This window comes from Coregonus clupeaformis, chromosome 18, assembly GCF_020615455.1.
Source record: "Coregonus clupeaformis isolate EN_2021a chromosome 18, ASM2061545v1, whole genome shotgun sequence".
NCBI lineage: Eukaryota > Metazoa > Chordata > Actinopteri > Salmoniformes > Salmonidae > Coregonus > Coregonus clupeaformis.
In genome coordinates, this window is record NC_059209.1 from 16724612 (window position 1) to 16746255 (window position 21644).

General features: G+C 42.3%; 1 long non-coding RNA gene across 1 annotated transcript; it reads right to left on the minus strand.

The window, feature by feature from the left end:
• Positions 1-289: 289 nt before the first annotated feature.
• On the minus strand, positions 290-12480 carry LOC121551188. Its single transcript, XR_005997044.2, has 3 exons — positions 11801-12480; positions 2946-3033; positions 290-527 (listed from the first exon to the last, which is right to left on the minus strand). It is a non-coding gene; the product is annotated as an uncharacterized LOC121551188 (long non-coding RNA).
• Between the last annotated feature and the right edge of the window lie 9164 nt (positions 12481-21644).

Sequence of the window (21644 nt, forward strand, 5' to 3'; positions counted from 1 at the left end):
ATAATGTACTATAGTTGCCATAGTGGTGTGCTGTGTGCTTTAAGAAGCTAGTTCAGTGACAGGGGAAACCCAGGCTGGTTTTCATTGTTCCCTCAGACACTTTCCCACTGTAAATAAATGATAAAACATGCATTGGGTCAGGCCTGGCTGAAAAACGTCAATGTGTTTGAGATTTCCCAGCATGTTAACATAACCTTACAGGGCAATTACTGGCAGATTATTTCCATATGTCTGTATCTCCTCCAATTACAGAAAGAAAAGGGCAAATTAACTTTCCAAGAATCAAGCATGCTGATTGTTTCACTTTTTATTTGAGGTCAACTTGAACCGAAACTGAAAAATGTGTGAAAACGTGTTGCTCTGTTCCAACCCTGTGATTGTTCTTGCCACAGTGAATCTGCTGAGTTTAAACTTTATTTCAGGCTTTTTTGTTTTGGCATAATGAAAGCGTGAACACTCCCAGCTGTTTGGTGAGGGCTGCAGCCGCCTTCCAATACTGGAGCTGTCTTCTTGACCATAGGTCTCCTCTGAAAAAGGAGATTCTTTAATTAAAAGCAACTAAATAAAGGTTACATAAAAAAGGAACTGAAAGGTCCACTAAACAGTTCATCCTGTGACAAAGTGTCTCGCTATCCCCAGTTTCCCTTAACAGAAGGGGAAATCATTCTGAAATAAAAGTACTGTAAACGTGCACTGATCTTATGATGAGAGGATTATGAGTCACTTCGCCAACACACATGATCTACCATAATAACCCAGGGAAATGTCATTACATTGCCTTGCAAAAGTATTCATACCCCTTGGATTTCTTCACATTTTATTGTGTTAGAAAGTGGTATAAAAAGTGATTTAATTGTCATTTTTTTGTCAACAATCTACACAAAATACTTTTTAATGTCAAAGTGAAAGATATATATATATATATATAGATAAATAAAAAATTCATAACTAAAATATAGTCGTTGCATAAGTATTCAGCCCCTTTGTTTAGGCAAGCCTAAATTAGTTCAGGAGTAAAATTTGGCTTAACAAATCACATAATAAGTTACATTGACTCTGTGTGAAATAATAGTGGTTGACATACCCGTCCTCTGTCCCCCATACATACAACATATGTAAGGTTCCTCAGTCAAGTATCACAGATTCAACTACAAAGACCAGGGAGTTTTTTGAAAGCCCCATTAAGAAGGGCAGTGATTGGTAGATGGGTAACAATAACAAATCAGACATTGAATATCTCTTTAAGCATGGACAAGTTAATAATTATGCTGTGGTATTAAACCACCCAGAGACATCAAAGATACAGTCGTCCTTCTGAACTGAGCTGCAGGACAGGAATGAAACTACTCAGGAATGTTACCATGAGGCCATTGGGGATTTTAAAACAACTACAGAGTTCAATGGCTTTGATGGGAGAAAACTGAGGATGGATCAATAACATTTTAGTGACTCCACAATGATGACCTAAATGACAGAGTGAAAATAAGAATACAAATATACAGAATAAAAATATTCCAAAACATGCATCTTGTATGCAGGCACTAAAGTAATACTGCAAAAAAACACAGCAAAGAAATATACTTTTTGGCCTAAATGAAAAGCCTTATGTTTGGGGAAAATCCAACACAACACATCACAGAGTAACTGCCTCCATATTTTCAAGCATGGAGGTGGATGCATCATGGTATTGGTATGCTTGACATCGGCAATTCTGGGGAGTTTTTAAGGATTCAAATAAATTGGATGAGGAAAACCTGGTTCAGTCTGCTTTACATCAGAGACTGTGAGAGGAATTCACCTTTCAGCAGGACGATATACGATATACCTACAACACAAGGCCAAATATACACTGGAGTTACTTACTAAGAAGACAGTGAATATTCCTGAGTGGCCAAATTACAGTTTTGACTAAAATCTGCTTGAAAATCTATGGCAAGACTTTAAAATGTATTAATCTTTAAAAAAAGGTTAGACTTTTTCTTTCACTTTTACATTACAGAGTAGTTTGTGTAAATTGTTGACAAAAAAATTACAATTAAATCAATTTTAATCCCACTTTGTAATAAACAATTTTTTCTAAAGAAATTCAAGGGGTCTGAATACTTTTGCAAGGCACTGTACATGGTAAATATAATTACATAGAGTGTTGTATCTTTGCAATGTTGTTTCTACTTCTGGAGAGTACAGTAGAGGCTATAGTAGAACACTGAACATTAGCGCTAGCTGTATGTTTACATGTAATCTGTTCTCCTATCCCATCACTCCCTGCTGAAATAATGGCCTCGAGGTGTTTGTACCGCAGTCTGCATTCATTGATCAGTGAGTTGTTCTCATGTAAACCCACCGACAGCAATGAATGTTTATTGCAGCCTTAAGAGTTGGACCTCTTAACTAGTCCAGTATGGGTGGTAACAGAATATTCTGTACACTAGGGGAGCAAGGGAGATTTAGAGGAAGTGTCTGTCTTCATCCCTCTCTCCTTGCCGAGTGTCTTTTTAACGGTGGCCCTCAGGGTACATTTAACGGTCGATGGTTTTGGACAGATTCTCAAACTCACCGACAGCGTTGAATGTTTACAGAGGGCACCAGAAGGAAATGTCTTGTCCTTTAGTTGTCACACTCATGTCTGCAGATCAGCAACCACTCACCTTTGTTCAGCAACCACTGCACCACATAATATTGGCTGCTGTTTCCAGGCCAGCAGATATAGGAGGCCGCTAATTTCTCGTGGCCAGCATGTTCAATGTGGACGGCCAGTTTGTTACCACCCAGGCTGGTGTTGAGTTGCTAACAGATATTGATGGGGTGCCAGCAGGAGAGGAGTGGAGAGTCATGGTGTTGGGTTTCCCGAAACAGTCGTTCCTGCAGCTGTGGTGAATACCATAATCATCTTCCTCTTCTGCTGCTGCTGCGATGAAACTTGTGACTGCTAACAAGACTCTTACCTTACTTAGCCCAGAGCAGCGCCCCTCTCTCCCCCAGCATATTCCATCCTCTCCTCCTCACACACACTACACATCCCAGTCAGCTGTGCTGTGGGGAAAACAGACAGAGAAAAAGGAAAGAGCCTGAATATAAAATCCAAAACAGCACGTCAATCAATCCTCCAAAAATGACTTGGAGAAATGGAATCATGCTGTGATGGTTAGCTAAGCGCGTGTTGTAGAGATCCCCCTACAGCCTAAACCAGTGCACTGTAGCATTGTTAGTAGTTAGTAGTTTGAAGGCTGTTCCCTTTACCCTGCTCTGAACCCCAGCTCTGTATTGCACGGGGAACACAGCATCTTCCTGTTTCAGCCTCTTTGAGGTTGGAAACTCATGCAGTCATGTTTTATTAATGCACACTCCCATTGGGCTGCTCATCTTAACTGTGTAACATGCAGCAGGGATTTGAGACACTTTTCTTGCTTTTGTTCTTTTTTGTAATCTTTGGCACACAAATCTGGCATTTAGGATGGGTGGGGAATACAAAGCCTGGTTCAAATATTGTGGAATATAATGCAACTAATTAGACTGATTTGTTTTGGCTTTAGAATATGTCTTGTATAGAGCAGTGGATTACAGGCTTCCTGTCTCTGTTAGTTCCATCAAACATTAAATAATGATGTTATTGATTGGTTCTCCAGACCTCAGTTTGCTACGGTAGCTTTGTCTCTACACCTTCAGGCTGCTTTAAGAGATCCAAGATTTCAACCAACTGAAGTGTTCAGTTGGTTGAAATAATAGACTATTCATGTCCTTTTGCATTCTGACACAGTTCACTGAGATATCACTATCACTTTACTGCAGTATTCTGTTGTCATGTTTCTCACATTCAATCTAATTTCATATATCCCATGAGCGTTAATATCTGTAGCAATTTAGCTGATTACAGAGGACTTAACTAAAAATGGTTGGAAAAGCATTATTCTCTTATATCTGTACTCATTTCCTAGAGTGTTCCCTCAGTTTCAAGGTAAGAAGTGCTTGTTTCTCAGCATGGTCAGAGATTGTCCTATTCCCAAAATGATCCTGGCGTTGGGTTGGCTGTGGTCCCTATCTTCCTTGGCACTTGTACAATTTACCTGTCTGCCCCAAGACACACAGGGGCTTTTCATTCTGGAATATCTCTTTCCTTTTCCCCTCTATTCATTTGACTGAACTTTTATCCTGTTTGCAAGCAGAACACATTGGCAGTCTGACTCAAATCCCCACATGCTGTACTTCCTTATAAAATAGTTATGTCTGAGACCGCCCAGGCTGCTATCACTGAAACAATCTGTAATTTTCACGAAACTTTGCATTAGTGGGCAAACTGTGAAACCTGACCTGAGAGTTAAGGACTGTTTTGAGTGTATTACTGATACTGAACCAGTTAAACCCTAAGAGAACTAAGAGAGAGACAGTGTCTGTGTGAGGGCCACAGAGTGAACTGGATTGACTGTAACACTGTCACTGAACCCATTTGAACCCTGCACCATCAGCACATTCCATAGGTCAGACAATGAGAAAGCACACAGTGTACTCTCTGACTGGCTGACGTCATGGTGCTCAAGTCCATAAACAGGATCCTGGATTCTAACGTTACCTTTCTGACACTAAGAAACAAGGCCAGACAATCTGTCTTATGAACATTTTATCTAATACATTGTACAGTAGACATGAGGAGACTGCCTTTAAACACTTATATATTTAAATATTCTGCAGCCATGTTCTTCGGACAGTGGGAATGTGCGAGAGCGTTCTGTCACGTACTGTACCCACTTTTAACCTGACACTTTCAACATAGCCGGGATGCCAGTTCTAAAAATACTCTGCTGAGTTTCTTCAGGCCTGAGACATGCTCTGACATACACATCCCACTACGTCTCTGACTGTCCGTCAGCATTACACAACGACCTGGGACACTGTCATTTAATCTCATAGCTTCTTAACCTTCTACTTTTAAATCAGGGTCACACAGTGTTTCTTGGTAGTCTTAAACAAATCTACTTTGAAACAAAAGTATACACCTCACACACATGGTTATGGGCTTAAAGAAAATAAGACACTTGTACCATGTCAGATATAGTGTTGAAATGAATTCAATTTTGAGTTTGTATCGCAATATTACACTTTATATACATCACAGAAGACTGAAATATAACAAAACCGTTTGACATAGAAACACTAGATTTTTGTCAGTTAAAAAAATTATATTTGTATTAATTATGAAATTATGAAAAATATTAAAAACATTCCACCCATGAGGCCACTAGGTCATTTGACTGCAGGAAAGGGCTACAGCCACATTCAATCACTTTATGGAGTGGTCTGAATTTTGTTAGAAAACGCAATAAAATCCAACAAATATGCCTTAATTGCCATGTCAGGCAGAACATGTGCTGTAAGTCAGATCTGACAAGTTATTAACTGGCAGAATTGCACATCCCTCTTCTAAATTAATTCATTTAATTAGATTTAGTGGTGCAGTGGGGTAGTATCATATTAAGTGTCACGTTATGGTGGAATAATAGTTGATGTCTCTTACAGTTTCATCTAGCTGCTATGGTATAGTTGTAGCGGCAGGGTGTAGTATTATATCATATGGTATGATATTCAGAGGCTCAGGTGGAAGGAAGGACCACCACTGGGTTCCCAGCGCTGAGGGACTACTACTCGGAGATTTCTCCCAGGCAGAGCGCCAAGCCTCAGTCCACCACGCCAAGCCTCCAGAACTCTCCACGTGCCACCGCTGACGCTGCCAAGGCTCCGGGTGTTTATTTCCAACGCTCAGCCCACCAGCCAGAGCCATTTTTTATCTTTAATGCCAGAAAGCACTCAGAGTTAACCCTCGATGCTCTCAGGCAGCACAATCTATCGCTCCATGCAGTCACAGTTAACCTCTTCCTTCACACAAAGGGAAGAGCGTAGCTATCTGTGTAAGAAGACAAATAACTATTTACAGAGGGAGTGTTGTAGTGTAATAGAATGGTACTAGACACTACATCCCTCCCCTCAGTCCTTAGACTGGGCTGTTTGTTATACAATTCAATATCTATCTCCTCACACATCCACTGCAGCTGGTTATCATTCTCCCTTCTCACAGACCCAGACTGGAATGCTCTTTTGTGTAAAACCAGTTGTCAATGTGTTGGGATCGGACAACATCTCTCTCTCTTTCTCTCTACTGATGAAGTGAGATCACTCCCTCTGTCTGCCATCTCATGTCATCTGTTCACTTTTGACCCCACAGTGATCTACTGGATAGGTCCTGTCACCTCAGACTGGCTCTGCTAGAGTGATTCTGAGAAGAATATGTCACCATCCTCTTTCAGATCTGAAGTAGCACTGGCTCGGTTTAATCAAGCTGATGAGTATGTTATAAGCTATTTCATGAGCAATTTTGAAGATAGCTAACAAAGAGGGATGGAGCTCTTTGTGGGTGTCTGCTGGATTTAGCCGTGACATTTCTCTGGTGTCTGCTGTCACGTCTGTCTCAAGGAGCCTTTTTTAATTGGTCAGGTTCACTGGCCCCCTAAACACTGGCTTTGTCACAGTTCTCAGACCAAGATCCACAAATGTGGTCCAATGTATTGTTATCAGAGCTATAGTACAACTGTAAAGTCTATTTGAAGATGCTTTAGTTATGTCGTTAAAGAATGCATAGCCAACATATTTTTCTTAACACAAAAAAAAAATGTTTCCTCAAGGTTGACTGCAACAAAGTTACACAACACTTGTTTACGGTGCATAATCCCTGCTTTAATCTATTGTGTAGACGCAGTGCAGTCATCTCCAAGCCCAGAGGGTTAGCGTGTCTCCTCTGACGACTGTTTGCACTCACTGCACTCTGGATCACAATAAATAAGGCATGCAGCTGCCGCCATATCTCCTTCCCCTCCCTCTCTACTCTCCTCCTCCCTCCTCTTCTCCCGCCTGCCTCTCCAACCCCCGCTGGGGGCGCAAAGGAGGGATGTCTCACACAGTGAGATTTAAAATAGCATGGAGGGGCAGGGAGGAGAGGCATCACACGACGAAGCAGTGCTGATTTCATATTTCCGTTATCACTAGGAGCCAGAGGGGTGAGCCAGCATGGGAATGACCTGAATATAGATGGAACTTTCGTTTGTCCCGGAGCTGTGTTACCTTATGGCAGGTATTGACATGCCAAGTCAACCCTTGTTCTCAGTAGAATGAGATTGGTTATTCCACATAAGGCACGAGCAGGATGGCCGTAGATGTTGCCAGGAACCCTTTTGTCTTCTCTGCATGTCAGTAGTTCATGTGTGGGCCTCTGCTCTGACCCAGTGGCATCTTATCCTCTGAGCTTCCTCTAGCAGACAGGCACCTAAGTAGAAACTGACACATCATCCTGTGTAAAACTCAGAGGACAAACCGTGGCCATCCATCAGTGTAAGGACCACGCAAAGAGCTGAGCATCTCTATTCCTCAGGAGTCTGTCTCCGCCTCACAGCGTGAGCCACAGTCCCTGCAGCACACTGATGACAGTGAGGCCTCCGCCTCTTCACAAAGTACACTCTGTCCTGATTACTTAGTCTTTCCCATTCTATGCATGCATAGCTGAGTTTGGGCATAGTCAGGTATTGGCATACCATTTGGCAAGCCAATGCTCAATCAGTGTCACTCATAATATTGCTGATTTGATTTCACTAAAGTAGCACATTACAGCTCTGATGTCTTGTGCTGTTAATAAACCTCCATGCCTTCCTATTGGCTCAAAGTACATGTAGCGATCTGTTGCGGTGTACCCAGTCAGTGGAGCAGAGTTGAGAGCATTGATCCAGAGAGTTAGTTAGTTGCATAGAGTCTTAACCCCCCTTCCAGGCAGTTCCTTCCTCTAGCTGCATGAAGAAATCTCAGCTGAATTCATTTCTCCTTTCAGATTTCTAAGAGGCGTTAAACCTTTCTGGATTAAAGTAGGTAAGCTGACAGGCAGAAGATTGTATTAACTGGTGTGTTGGCACAGCTTTGAATTTTCTCTCCTTCTCGCTGACCTGGTAGACAGCATTGTTGTGTATTTCCATTTTAAATTACAGCAAAAACATCATCTCTCTCTCTCTCTCTCTCTCTCTCTCTCTCTCTCTCTCTCTCTCTCTCTCTCTCTCTCTCTCTCTCTCTCTCTCTCTCTCTCTCTCTCTCTCTCTCTCTCTCTCTCTCTCTCTCTCTCCCTCCCTCAAAGCACTGACAGCATACTTCTGTGAACACATAATTTATCATCTGCTAAGCCATGCTGATTATAGAGCTTTCCCCACAGCCCTTATCTGTTGCTGAGCCTGCTTTTCACTCCACAGCTGCCAATTATATCCCGTCCGGCTTGCCTGCAAACAGACCTAGTCTGTCAGCCAGCTGCAAACTGATGGAGGGCTTGGAAATACATGTTATAAGCTTACCAGTACACAGGGAATAGAACAATTATGGTTTGATATAGGGACTTGACCTCAGTGAGTGTTACATTGGGTGATAGTTGAATGGCATTACCTTAAACCAGGCGATGGATGCCAGGATGATGGTGATGGTGATGGTGGTGGTGTGACAGTGCTAGGTTTTTGGGAGAAGAGCCTGTGGGGAGGGTATGTATTGCATGCAGATCGCGGCTCCCTGGCCTCTCAGCTGATATAATGTGACGTCTGATTGTCAGTGTAATGGGAAGAGACGTGAACATCGGAGCAATGTGGGTCAGAGAGGCAGATGACTAGCCTGCGGCCTGTATCTGCTGCCCCTGTCTAATCTGTTCTAACACAGCCAGACGGGACTCCTAATCGACCCTGATATTCACTGAGCACACAAACACACATTACGCTCTCTGCTCCCTGCTTCAGCATAGCGACGGAGGGGGATGGAGGATTGAGGATGGAGCCTCAGTTTGTGACATACAGCATTTCCATTATACAAAGATTTATGTTTCCTGATTTATCTTTTCTGATAATATAAGATGTTTCGATGAGAAATGTTCAGTGAAACAACAAAATTATTCATCTTCAAAGGAAATAATCAAGACCCGATCCATCTCTTGTAAAACAGCCCAAGAACCATTTAAACATGGATTCTAGCATAGGTAAACAGACTTAAACTGTGTAGGAATAGAAAAGGAAGTTGAGCATCCTCTCTTTTCCTTCTGTGATCTCCGATCTAGCACAGAGCGATGACAAGAGACCCTTCTTATCCACACAGAGTTCCTTTCAGGAAACTAGAAAACCAATTTATGTACACTTACAAGACAAATTAATTTTAAGCATGCCAAATTCAGATTTCACATTTCAGATTTTTCTCATCATCTGGGCGCCTTTTAAGTTGATGTAAGAACCACATTGGTCAGGTCATTCTCCACGGTCTTATAGATTTTAAAATATTTGTGAAGAATTTGAAAATCTACATTTGAAAACTGATGTCTGTGGTGTGGCTGCAGTAAGATATATATGTAGAGTGCTGGATTCCAATCCCGTGATCAGGGACAGAGATTGTACTAGCGAGAGAGAGAGAGAGAGAGAGGGACTTTTGCCCACAGTGCACATCTGTGGGGTCTTAACAGCCCCATCATAGCCAGACAGAGGTGACAATGAGGCCTTGAAGTGTGGTGACATTTTCTGCTCAGACTGCTTTTTTACAGCTATGGAAAAGCCCTGGAGAATCTGCCACTGCTTCATCAAAGCCAGTCATTTCCTGTCCATTTCAACCCCCATCCCCCTACCCTGATTCCACGTCTGCTAATCCCACCCCCGCAAACCCTCTGGCCCCCCTGCTGGCGCCCCTGCTGGCACCCCGCCTGCCCGTTCCACTCCATTCTGCTCTGTGCTGCCCTGGGTTGGGCTAGGCTGGCCTAGGCTAGGCTGTGTGGCTATGTGCTTTGTGTCAGCAGGCTTGCGGCTGAGCATTAACAAATCCTCATTGTCCAGCGCGGGAGTGGTGACTCACTGTCTGGTTTCTATTCAAATCCAGGTAAAGGGGCCTGAGAGATCCAGCCTCAGAGCAAAGTCCAGTCCCAGCACAGGGCAGGCTATAGGGCCGGAGGACAGGTTACACAAGCTCTCAAACTCTGCACCCAAACACACACTCATATCTCAGCCTCAAAGATCAACAAGTGATAGTGAGTGATTCACCAACGCTTTGACCCTAAGATGTGCAGTTTTAAAATTGAAGGATATTGAATGTAACTTCTTGTTGCCAGACTTCCCTTGTGGCAACACAGATGTGTATCAGAGTAACAAGACTCTACATGTAAAGGCATCTCAAAGGATTACTTGTACTGGGCCTATATCCTGGGGATGTGGTACACACATGCACACCAAATACATTTTTTCTGTTGATTTTCTCCAGAGCCATAGCTGTTTTTAACGATGCCTATGGAAGACTCAAAAGCCGTGCTGCCTGTCTTTATTCCACAGCTGTGCAGCTAGAACATTTGTTTTAAAGCTGCTTTTCTAGTGTCATCAATGATGTGTCCATACATTATTGTAGATGTTTTTTAATACTTGTTGTGGTATTTGTATTTGTATTTATTTTTAATTTAAAGTTTTGTCATAAGCGTCTTTAATATCTGTTCTTCTCTCTGTCACTGTGCCTGTTTGTTCATGGGATTTGGACAATATTTTCGGTGTTACTAGTCCCTCTCTCAGACAGCTTTTGTAGTGGATTAAGGGCTTTGGACAAAAGCAGACATGACAAAAAAGATAGCTAGGGACCGGCTGTATTTCCTGTCACTCAATACATTCCAACTCCTCTGTCACACACAAGACGCCGGAAAAAACCCACCAGCCATTCTTGTAATTACACTCTTTTCTCTCTTCCTCTTTCACTGCTGTTTATAAACCTTATTTTCATCCTATGCTGCATTTTTAACTTCTCAGCCTCAGAGCACATTACTACTTCACAGCAGCTTTGTTTTTTCTGTGTACAACAGTGCCATACAGCTAGAGTCAAAGAAAGGGGGGAGAGAGAGAGACTCTTTGAGAAGCCGGTCACAAGTGAAGCATGGTCACCTCTAACCCGGGTCAGGCATCCCCTCCTCAGGCACCCTGAGCAGCAGCTGGCTGTTTGTCTCTCCAGCCACTGCTCTAATGGCTGACATGGCGGTCTGGATGTGGCTGGACGCTTTTGTCCACAGTCCCTCTCAGTCAAATAACTACTAGTGCTACTGGGCACACCCAACATTACCAGGGACCAGTGTTATGAAACACACACAGACATACAGGGAAACGCACAGGGATGCATTCATTCACACACATGTGCGCGCACACACACACACACACACACACACACACACACACACACACATACTTAAACACACACACTCACACAGACATACTTTGTCTACCACACACAATCTCTCTCTAACTCTCTCTTTCACACAGACCCTCTGTTTAAAGCACACATGCTCTCTTTAAGACACACTGTACCTAGCACGCATACTCTCCAACGCATATACACACGTTATAATAACCACACACAAAGATGCCCTTTTAAAGACAATCCAACACTTACACAATCCTCTTCTTTATAAACAGTCATATTACCAATAGGTAAGTGGAAATAATCATGAAAATAGGGTCATTAATTGCAGTTATAGTACACTCAACTAAGTCATCAGTGAACAAATACAATAAGGCCTTCATTCAGAAATAATGCATAGAACTAAAGCATAAAATATTGTGCTAATAAGGTGTATAATGGGGAGAATGTGTTCTATTCAGAGCCATGCAGACATCATGCAGAGGAGAGCGACTGGCACCGTTGGCCAGAGGTGAACTGTTACAAAACACAGATTGTAAATGAATAGATACTGGAGGAGAGAGGAAGAGTTCAAGAAATAAGGGATACTCACTGAAATAATAGTGGACAGTTATTCAGTTGAAGTTCTCTACTTGTCTCGTTGATGTTATTGCAGAAAGTCGAAAAGTGTATAGGTGGTAGAACAAGGAAAGACAAAACGGTTCCATAGCCGGGGAACAGCTAACTTCCCTCAAGTGCACACGTTGAAAAGTTAGTGTGGAACTGAGGGGAATGGGTTCTTCTCTCTCCCTCCCTCCCTCTCCCTCTCCCTCTCCCTCTCCCTCTCCCTCTCTCCCTCTCTCCGTGTCTCTGTCCCACACATGCAAACACACATACTCAAACACATTTACACACGCTAACAAACTATGTCTGTCCGATCTTCTGATCTCCTGCCCAATCTCTCTCTCTCTTTCTGTCTGTCTCCCACTCTCTCTCTCTCTCTCTCTCTCTCTCTATCTCTCTCTCTCTCTCTCTGTCTCTCTCTTTCACACACACTCTAACTCTCTGTTTTTCCTCCCTGTGTCTCGCCCCACTCTCTCTCACTGTTTCTCTCCCTCTCACACACACAGACGCATACAAACATGCATGCACATCCACACAAAGGAGCTTGGCTACGGAAGTTATTAAACTGCTTCACATTTAATTGCATGAACTATATATGAACCAGTTGATGGACAGGACCACATTTAATCATGTGTGGAAGAGGAAGAGCAGTTATTGGCTGAGCCTTTAAGAGCCAGGGGCTAGTGCTCAGTGATTGGCCAGTGTTCAGACCATTGAAAATAGAGCCCTCTCTATTTAATGGCTGCTGGTGTGGGTGGGGCCTGTGTTTGGGTGATAGACTGGCTCTGAAAAAATATCCTGAGAGTTCTGCTACTCTGCCAGCCTGAGCAGCCTATGCAGAGAAGAGGGGAGAAGTGGGGTGATGTTCAGTATTTGTGAAAAGAAGGAATCTGCTCACCAGTATGCAGTTTTATCATTGAAATATGGTCATTATTTATTTTAATGACACACTTTGGAGTATCAAATGAAGAATATCAACCACAATGTCTTACCCAACTGTTTGAATAAAAAAAGTAATAAAATATATTTAGCATTGATGGTACATGCAAGAAAAATTCTGATCTCATAATAGCTTGAAATAATTATTTTCAGTCTCCTCGGCTTTTGTCCGGTTTCGCTTGCCAAGGATGGAGATTTCTCTCTCCGCCACTCACTCACCCACCCAGTAGAGGCTGGCTAAACCCCTAGAGTCCCACAGAGCCTGACATCTACATGTCTCCCTGTGATGCACTAGCTAGATGCAGACCCAGACTCCTCCCTTTGTGTGTCTTTCCCCCTCTCTCCCTCTCCTTTCTCTTCCCCTCTCTTCCTAGTGATGACGACAGCCTGGGCCCGGGAGTGCTGCCAAGCGCTTTCATTCACACCTGATTAGATCAGAGTGACCTCGATAACATCACTCTGCTCCACGCACTGCGCCACACTGGGACACAAGCCTTTTGTTTGGGTTGAGAAAATACTGTGTCTGCACAAATTGACGCTGAATTAGATGGAGGGGATATTAAAGTAGAAATGTCTAAAGATGTGAGAGGGGAGAATGTGTGCGTTAGAGAAGAGGTGGATAGAATATCTTACAATTGAGGTTATTGTACAGTATTTAATGTAATTTGAAGTGGAATATATATACTGAGTACATGTAGAAAAGTTATAAAGGAAGATGATCTATTGTCTCTGTCCTGGAGTGTTCTCAGTGACTACCCGTCATTCAGGGCAGGTGGCTTGCCTGTTTTGCATGTTATTTTGGAATTAATACGTGCCAGATATCAGTTTGCAAACAATGTAAAAAATAAATATAAACATTGAGTTTAAAAGCTGCATACAAACATGGTCTCTTTTTTGCTTTATTGATTAAGACAGCTCCAAAATGCAGGTGTTTCAGCCTAGCTCAGTGCTTTCTGTGGTGGTGGGGCAGCCAGCGGAAAATATGGCGCGTAGGTGTTGGTAATGTTCTCTAGTTGCGCCGTGATTGATTCAGTGTTCTGTCACTCATGGGGACACTATGTCACTGCCAAGTCTAAGGGTAGAGCTCGAAAATTCAAGCCCCTTGGGTGCTGCCATAGAGTTACATTAGAAGTGCCCATCCAAGAAGGCTCAAGGTCATTGGCCATTGATAAAATGACCATCAAGTCACGTTATATCTACAGTAGCTTTGATTGGACTGATCATGTGTTTTTGTTTTGTTTTTTTACATTTAGCAGACGCTCTTATCCAGAGCGACTTACAGGAGCAATTAGGTTTAAGTGCCTTGCTCAAGGGCACATCGACAGATTTTTCACCTAGTCGGCTCGGGGATTAGAACCAGCGACCTTTCGGTTACTGGCACAACGCTCTTAACCACTAAGCTACCTGCCGCCCGTGTGAACATGTGAACATGATACTTTCAAAATCTTAGCTAGCAGTCATCATCATGAATCAAGTCGACAATCTACTGTCAAATCCTTTTTAATCCTTGCCATATGAAGAGAAATAATGAAGAGATATTATAGATAAAACGTATCGGTGCTCATCGTCCATTGGACATAAACATTACACAACAAGTTGGAAATCGCAAATTCAACAATGAGTGGTTTGGAAGGCATCAGTGGCTAACTGCAGGCATTGCAAAGCAATCACTAGCCTGCTATTCAGTGGAGTGGCTGTGTGGTCCCAAATCTGGGATTAAGGGTCTCTTTTCCAAGCAAAATTATAAACATTCAACATTGGCCATGCTGTCAATGAAGCATGATTTGTGCCGCGCTCAAAACAGCTGTTAACTCGGAACTACGAAATCTGACTTCAGTGAGTTCAAGACAACTGGGAACTCGGGAAAAATGAGCTCCGACTGGGAAAATACGTTTTGAACGGTCATGTAACTCGGAATTGTAAATCCGGAACTCGGGCCTCTTTCTAGAGATACAACCTGAAGATCACTGACGTCATCATGATTCAACCTTGTTTTTTTCTGAGTTCCCAGTTGTCTTGAATGCACCATAAATCCAGAGTGCCAGACTTTGATAACAAAGTTTGATGGCAAAATTTGCCCACGAAGGACCGCCGTGCCACCTTCCTGTTCATGTGAGCACAGCACAGTCCAAAAATGTCTTATATGCTGCTGCATAATTGCTAGGGAGATATGTATTCTGTAGCTAAGAAAGTAATACATAAGTGTATGTTGTGTACTAAGCTGTTAGTAGCCCATGTGCCTCACCCTAATAATTTGGTCTATTTTCCCCTCTTAATTTTGCCTACTGTTCTGACTTGGTGGTGCACATGTAGCCTATAATCTGTTTTAGAGAAATGTAATCATCAAACATTATAAGAGCTTTCATTGTCTGCTTATATGCCCCCTTTATTTATCCTACGGGTATGACTTGGAGTACAGGGAGAACACTGTAAGAACGGCCCATGTTCTGAATTCTGTCGCTGTACACTTCAAAAGTGCTGAACAAATAGTTATATTGACCACGTCCGTCCTAGCTCGCTCATTAATGTCTTAATCGGAATTACAGATTGCCTCTTATCCGCTTGTCGTCCCCTTATGCCATAGTTTGTACATCTCAATTGTCAGTAGAACGCACATTTGTTTAAGCAAGCCAGCCATATCAGCGATGGTTTTTTAAAAGACAGTAAATGAGGCTGAATGAACTGTTTCACTGCCAGATAAGGCTCCACTGATAGTCAGGTGTAACAGTGGTAAGGTGTTGGGACTGCTGATGGGACTCTGCTGTTGGGACAGCTTTATGTAGGCCCTAACAGCTTGTGGGCACCGTTTGTCACCGTTATAGTGCAATTCATGTATTGTTTAGTGTTGTGTTGTGTAGTGGCTTTGCTGGCATGCTCTTTTTTTTTGCCCCACCAAGATTTACATGCTAAAATCGCCACTGAGTGTTCTTACACTGAGGCAGTTGTGGAAAAAGTACTAAATTGTCATACTTGAGTAAAAGTAAAGATACCTTAACAGAAAATGACTCAAGTGAAAGTTATCTAGTAAAAAACTACTTTGGTAAAAGTCTAAAAGTATCTGGTTTTAAATGGGAGAAAAGGTACTCAATTGTCATACTTGAGTAAAAGTACAAAGTAAAAGTAAATGATATACATCAAATTCCTTATATTAAGCAAACCAGACGGCACTATTTTCGTATTATTTTTTAAAATTACGAACAGACGGGCACACTCCAACACTCAGACATCATTTACAAACACAGTATTTGTGTTTCGTGAGTCCGCCAGATCAGAGGCAGTAGGGATGACAAAGCGTTATATTGATAGGTGCCATAATTCTGTCTTGCTTGAGCATTCTAAATATAACGAGTACTTTTAGGTGTCAGGGAAAATGTATGGAGTAAAAAGTACATTATTTTCTATAGGAATGTAGTGGAGTAAAAGTAAAAGTAGTCAAAAATATAAATAGTAAAGAAAAGTACAGATACCCCAAAAAACTACTTAAGTAGTACTTAAAAGTATTTTTACTTGAGTACTTTACACCACTGCACTGAGGTGAAAATATTGATTAATGGATCCAGTAATGGCTGAAAATGACTGTCTTTCAATGTTTCTACATTTAGTCAGATTAGAGGAGAGTTTGGGAACCATGGCTGTGTGGCGCACGCGTGTGTGGGTGTAGGTATGTGTGTAGGACATGCCTGACATCAGTGCCATCTGAGACAGCGCTACATCCCAATGACGATGAAAGCTATTTCAGCACAGTGGTTTTATGAGCATGATTGCATCAGTCTTCTTTCTGTAACCCACAGTAACAAATCGAGCAATTCCAAGCCAGCATGGCTGCAAATATTTTTGGTATCACAGATTGTTCTGCCAATTTTCACATAGAAACTTCATTAGGAGGAAGAATATTTAACATGCTTTTTACATTTGTATCACAAACAATTTTTTTGAAAATCATGATGAAAGTGGGAGTTTTAGGCCCTTTTTAGACCTATACTGTACATGCCTCTTGTAAGACCCTATGATCTGTGAACCGTACATGATACAGACAACATCTTGGTGTCATTATACTCCTTACAGTGTGCTCTAAAATATGGAATACGTCTATATTCTGAAGAAGAAAAAATCACATTAAATTATTCAACATTACAAATATTATTATTATTAATATCTCAAAAGTACCCTTTTTGATTTTGCTTATTTTTTTTGACAAATTGTTTGGAACAATATACTCTTTAAACACATCACATTACCAGGGTGGGCTCTCTGCTACTTTTAAATAAATTATCAATTTTATACATAGAAATGTACATTATAGGTCATTAACCAATCACAGCCCTCCTGTAGGATTGCACATTCAGCAAATCACCAGCAGAGGGACTTCCCTTTGAATCCATTTTCACATTCACTATGTTGGTGGTGCTCATAAAATGTATCATAACTTTAAAAGTAACAGAGAGCCCACTCTGGAAATTTGATGTGCTTGTAGAGTTTATGATTTAAAACAATATGTCTAAAAATGAACCAAATCAAAAAGGGTACTTTTGAGATATTAAGAAAAGTTTTAATGTTGAATAAATTAATGTGTAAAATATTCAGAATGTAACGATACCCAATATTTTAGAGCACATTATTAGGAGTATAATGACACCAATGTGCAGTGCCCCCGCACATTGACTCTGTACCGGTACCCCCTGTATATAGCCTCCCTACTGTTATTCTATTTTACTGCTGATCTTTAATAATTTGTTATTTGTTATTTTTTACTTATCAATTTTTTTTACTTAACTTTTTGTTTTGAATTTTTTAACTGCATTGTTGGTAAAGGGCTTGTAAGTAAGCATTTCACTGTAATGTCTACACCTGTTGTATTCGGCGCATGTGGCAAATAACATTTGATTTGATTAGTCTGTATCATGCACAGGAGGTTGGTGGCACCTTAATTGGGGAGGACGGGCTTGTGGTAATGGCTGGAGCGGAATAGGTGAAATGGTATCAAATACATCAAATACGTGGTTTCCATGTGTTTGATGCCATTCTATTTGCTCCATTCCAGCCATTATTATGAGACGTCCTCCCCTCAGAAGCCTCCACTGGTATCATGTACAGTGAGGGAAAAAAATATTTGATCCCCTGCTGATTTTGTACGTTTGCCCACTGACAAAGACATGATCAGTCTATAATTTTAATGGTAGGTTTATTTGAACAGTGAGAGACAGAATAACAAAAAAAAATCCAGATTCAAAATTTTTATAAATTGATATGCATTTTAATGAGGGAAATAAGTATTTGACCCCTCTGCAAAACATGACTTAGTACTTGGTGGCAAAACCCTTGTTGGCAATCACAGAGGTCAGACGTTTCTTGTAGTTAGCCACCAGGTTTGCACACATTTCAGGAGGGATTTTGTCCCACTCCTCTTTGCAGATCTTCTCCAAGTCATTAAGGTTTCGAGGCTGGCGTTTGGCAACTCGAACCTTCAGCTCCCTCCACATATTTTCTATGGGATTAAGATCTGGAGACTGGCTAGGCCACTCCAGGACCTTAATGTGCTTCTTCTTGAGCCACTCCTTTGTTGCCTTGGCCGTGTGTTTTGGGTCATTGTCATGCTGGAATACCCATACACGACCCATTTTCAATGCCCTGCCTGAGGGAAGGAGGTTCTCACCCAAGATTTGAAGGTTCATGGCTCCGTCCATCGTCCCTTTGATGCGGTGAAGTTGTCCTGTCCCCTTAGCAGAAAAACACCCCCAAAGCATAATGTTTCCACCTCCATGTTTGACGGTGGGGATGATGTTCTTGGGGTCATAGGCAGCATTCCTCCTCCTCCAAACCTGGCGAGTTGAGTTGATGCCAAAGAGCTCGATTTTGGTCTAATCTGACCACAACACTTTCACCCAGTTCTCCTCTGAATCATTCAGATGTTCATTGGCAAACTTCAGACAGGCCTGTATATGTGCTTTCTTGAGCAGGAGGACCTTGCGGGCGCTGCAGGATTTCAGTCCTTCACGGTGTAGTGTGTTACCAATTGTTTTCTTGGTGACTATGGTCCCAGCTGCCTTGAGGTCATTGATAAGATCCTCCCATGTAGTTCTGGGCTGATTCCTCACTGTTCTCATGATCATTGCAACTCCACGAGGTGAGATCTTGCATGGAGCACCAGGCCGAGGGAGACTGACAGTTATTTTGTGTTTCTTCCATTTGCGAATAATCGCACCAACTGTTTTCACCTTCTCACCAAGCTGCTTGGCGATGGTCTTGTAGCCCATTCCAGCCTTGTGTAGGTCTACAATCTTGTCCCTGACATCCTTGGAGAGCTCTTTGTTCTTGGCCATGGTGGAGAGTTTGGAATCTGATTGATTGATTGCTTCTGTGGACAGGTGTCTTTTATACAGGTAACAAGCTGAGATTAGGAGCACTCCCTTTAAGAGTGTGCTCCTAATCTCAGCTCGTTACCTGTATAAAAGACACCTGGGAGCCAGAAATCTTTCTGATTGAGAGGGGGTCAAATACTTATTTCCCTCATTAATATGCAAATCAATTTATAACAATTTTGAAATGCGTTTTTCTGGATTTGTTTGTTGTTATTCTGTCTCTCACTGTTCAAATAAACCTACCATTAAAACTATAGACTGATAATTTCTTTGTCAGTGGGCAAACGTACAAAATCAGCAGTGGATCAAATATATTTTTCCCTCACTGTATGGTTCACGGATCATTGGGTCTTACAGGGGGCATGTACAGTGGGGAGAACAAGTTTTTGATACACTGCCGATTTTGCAGGTTTTCCTACTTACAAAGCATGTAGAGGTCTGTAATTTGTATGATAGGTACACATCAACTGTGAGAGACGGAATCTAAAACACAAATCCAGAAAATCACATTGTATGATTTTTAAGTAATTCATTTGCATTTTATTGCATGAAATAAGTATTTGATCACCTACCAACCAGTAAGATTCCGGCTCTCACAGACCTGTTAGTTTTTCTTTAAGAAGCCCTCCTGTTCTCCACTCGTTACCTGTATAAAAGACACCTGTCCACACACTCAATCAAACAGACTCCAACCTCTCCACAATGGCCAAGACCAGAGAGCTGTGTAAGGACATCAGGGATAAAATTGTAGACCTGCACAAGGCTGGGATGGGCTACAGGACAATAGGCAAGCAGCTTGGTGAGAAGGCAACAACTGTTGGCGCAATTATTAGAAAATGGAAGAAGTTTAAGATGACGGTCAATCACCCTCGGCCTGGGGTTCCATGCAAGATCTCACCTCGTGGGGCATCAATGATCATGAGGAAGGTGAGGGATCAGCCCAGAACTACACGGCAGGACCTGGTCAATGACCTGAAGAGAGCTGGGACCACAGTCTCAAAGAAAACCATTAGTAACACATTACGCCGTCATGGATTAAAATCCTGCAGCGCACGCAAGGTCCCCCTGCTCAAGCCAGCGCATGTCCAGGCCCGTCTGAAGTTTGCCAATGACCATCTGGATGATCCAGAGGAGGAATGGGAGAAGGTCATGTGGTCTGATGAGACAAAAATAGAGCTTTTTGGTCTAAACTCCACTCGCCGTGTTTGGAGGAAGAAGAAGGATGAGTACAACCCCAAGAACACCATCCCAACCGTGAAGCATGGAGGTGGAAACATCATTCTTTGTGAATGCTTTTCTGCAAAGGGGACAGGACGACTGCACCATATTGAGGGGAGGATGGATGGGGCCATGTATCGCGAGATCTTGGCCAACAACCTCCTTCCCTCAGTAAGAGCATTGAAGATGGGTCATGGCTGGGTCTTCCAGCATGACAACGACCCGAAACACACAGCCAGGGCAACTAAGGACTGGCTCCGTAAGAAGCATCTCAAGGTCCTGGAGTCTCCAGACCTGAACCCAATAGAAAATCTTTGGAAGGAGCTGAAAGTCCGTATTGCCCAGCGACAGCCCCGAAACCTGAAGGATCTAGAGAAGGTCTGTATGGAGGAGTGGGCCAAAATCCCTGCTGCAGTGTGTGCAAACCTGGTCAAGACCTACAGGAAACTTATGATCTCTGTAATATAAAAAGCATATCAAACATGCTTCCTCCCAATGAGGTTTCTATATGAGAATTGCCAGAACAATCGGAGATAACAAAACATTTTGGGCCATGCTGGTATGGAATCGCCCTATCTTTTCTCTACATTGATATGACTACAACTCTGTTGTTTGCTATCCACGCTATTTATACATTTTTTCTCTTATATATTCCTTTGATGAACTAGTGTGATTTCCACATGCTCAGAGAACCTCTGGTACAGAGCTGAGGTATGGGGGCCGATGGGGAGGAAAGGGGGAGGATAGGGGAGGATAGGGGGACGGGGAGCACGTCCTGCAGCTGTGCCTCTGATGACAGGCCTGTCCTCGACCTGCCCTCCATCAGACTAAACACAGACCTGGAAGGGCTCTCTGTGCTGCCTGGCCCTCGCTGCTTACTGCCACACACCATCCTACAGCTCACATGAAACCTACAGTATAGTACGAACACACGCTAGCGCGCACACGCACACACACACACTCACACACACATAAGGCCGGGACGATACCAGTATCACAATTTTTTTAATCTATGTCAAAAATGTAAACACAAAGCAGACCAAACAATTTGGTCCTTTAAAAACCTGCAGTATGTAAAATATTGTGTGCGTTAGCTTGGAAAATAAATATGTGTAACTCTGGAAGACAAAATTACAACCAAATAATTGCAGCATTACCGCAAAAATGGAAGAGGAAAGTGGAAGGGGGAAAAAGTAAGGAACTTGTCTGTCGGCTCTGCATTAAAGACCATAATTGGTTAAAGAAAATTGTGATAAATAGAAAAGTATACCAGTTTAATTTAAGTACCAAAGGATTGATACAATTTTCCCAGCTCTG